Raw genomic sequence first — 2,527 nt, 5'->3', positions numbered from 1 at the left:
TCCATGTGAGTTCAGAGGAGACCCTACCGGATGAGTAGGGAGATGGCGTGGAGAGTGGACAGGAACTGGGGGAATGATGGAGACATCAGGCTCTAAGAAGGGAGTTGAGTTCCTCCTTGAGTTTCCTGACATGGCTGTTTGAACCACCAAGTTGTCTTATGGCCTCTCGACATGTTGGTGAAAATAAACATCTGCAGGGGCTTTAAAAGCAATGATAGGTCCTCACTCATGCAAACATGGCACCAAGTAAAGGCTGTTACGTTCACGATCCTTCACTGGAAGCGAGGGAAACTGACAAGAGGCCGGAGAAGGGCGGAATCTTCCCCGTGGGAGCATCTTCCGTGGTCTTTGTGGACATTCCCTTGACAGGGAAGGGGCACGAGAGGAGTTTTCCCTGGAGTTCAAGGAGGAGAGATGACACCGGGTTGGAAGTTACCGACTTTATAAACACGCGTCTGCACGGCTGTCTTGTGGTGACAGTTGCTCTCTGCATTTGAGGAGGAAATATTTTGGGGAGAAGAGCGATGCCGGTTTGGTGACCTGATTTGTTTCTTTGTTTCCTTCTGGCCTGAACTGGGCAGGTAGCCCTGACCACAAGGGCTTAAACTCCCTGGAAGGAAGTCGAGCTGCTGATAAAGGAGATACACTTAAGGAGATAAAGAAGAGAATGTTTGGTTTACTGCTTCCTTCTCTGGGCTTAGTCAAGGCATTAAAGAGCTGGTGACCGGACCATTCTCCTCCTGTTTCTGAAATCTTATCCTTGGAACTCAAACCAGACCGTAATTACACCAGTTATTGTTTCCTAATTGTTTTATCCGCGTTAGTTTTCTCTCCCCCAACCCAAGAGAACTGAGGGCTTTTCGAGGGCAGGTTTCAGGACTCTTTTTCCACTTTTCCCCACGACTGGACTCAAATATCTACTTGAAAGATTAAAGGGGGATTTCATTTCCACAATTCATGCTTTTCCTATTTCCTAAAAGGACATGATGAATGTAACTGAATTTGTGCCTTTTGAATGGAGGTCACATACCTAGTGCGTTGAGATTGCTGCCTACTCTCTGGAAGAAGAAATATCTTCATTGATGGACACCCCCCCCTCGCCCCCCAGGAGATGGACACTCTCCTTGGTTGTCCATTTCTCTCTGTGATTGGATGTTGCTGTTTAAATACTGAAGTCTCAGCAACGTCCTCGTATGCTGGGAAGCTTAGAATCACCAGTTTGGGGCCTCCCATCTCAGATACATTAATGCTGTGACATTTATACCAACAACAGCCTTTCAGCCAGTCGGAAGCAGCAGCCATGGTGCTCCCACTCGGTTCCTGTCTGTGTAGGCGAAGGAGACATGTCCTTGGGAGAAAATCTCTTTCTGAAGGGGGATGATGGGCTTGGCCAGGGGACTTGACCATTGAGGGACCATTGACCACAGGTGTCTCAGGAGGGGCAGACTGGGTGATGGGCGATGTTGAGATTCCAGTATTGGGTTGGAATTGGTGACCTCTAAGATCCTTTCTGTATCTTAAGATTCTGTGATAAGTGGCAGGGCGGGATGGGGTGGGGGCAGGTGGCTGATAGATCGGTGACTTTAGCCCCCACCCCTTCCCTCAGTCAGGGAGTGTCTTGACACTGGGCCAGAGGTAAATGGTTGAAACTGAGGGTCAGCTCTGAATTTAGTGATCCATCAGGCCAGATGGGGACCTGGTGAAAAGGAATGTCTTATTCAGCTTTATCTTGATCTTAGTTGGTACTCAATAAGCATTTGCTGTTTCAATAATAGATGGCAGTTTAAATGCCCCCCTGCCTGGAGTCAAGACCTTTTATTTTTAGAACTTTCCTGCAACGTTCAGAGGCACATAAATGTTGTCTTTTTGTGTCTCTGAGCCTCTCCTAAGATTCTCATAACCTGGGTTTTCTCCACCCTTCCTCTACCAAAACTTGCTTTCTAGAAAATGCCCGAGTGTCGGCATGAGTGAGTCCCAGTGGGTGTGATGAGGATGAGGAGTTTCAGTTTAAGGCAAGGGAAGGCAACCCCAGTTGCTGGGTTAACAGAGGCAGGAGGGTCTGTGTTGGCGTGTAGAGCTTCTAGATTCCCGCCATTGCCTGGGGAGCGTGTGAGATCGAGCCTCTCTGTGTGGGAGCCCAGCTGCTCAGGTGTCTTCTTCTGAGTGTGTGGCCTGAACATCTTTGGAAGTTCTTAGAAGCTTGATGGAAAATCCAGAAAGAGAGGCCACAAGCTTTTGAGCAAAGTACATGATATATGTGACCCCAAACTCATTGTCCTCCTGTGCACATGGGCGGTCCCGTGTGAGAGGTGGGGAAACGTTGCCATATTGTCTTAGAATAAAGGGGAGTCTCCTCGTGGGACTTCCTCTCCAAGGGATTTGCTGAGCAATTCTTTTTCTGTTCAGAATGGCTTAAAAGGTTTAGAAGGTCATTAATTTGCTAAATGAACTCAGCTTGTGGAGCCCCAGAGCACAGACAAAATAGTCACGGAAACCAGAAGTTTCTATCACGCCCACATTCATCAGA

This window comes from Lemur catta, chromosome 1, assembly GCF_020740605.2.
Source record: "Lemur catta isolate mLemCat1 chromosome 1, mLemCat1.pri, whole genome shotgun sequence".
NCBI classification, from domain to species: Eukaryota; Metazoa; Chordata; class Mammalia; order Primates; family Lemuridae; genus Lemur; species Lemur catta.
Note: the sequence above shows the minus strand (reverse complement) of the source record.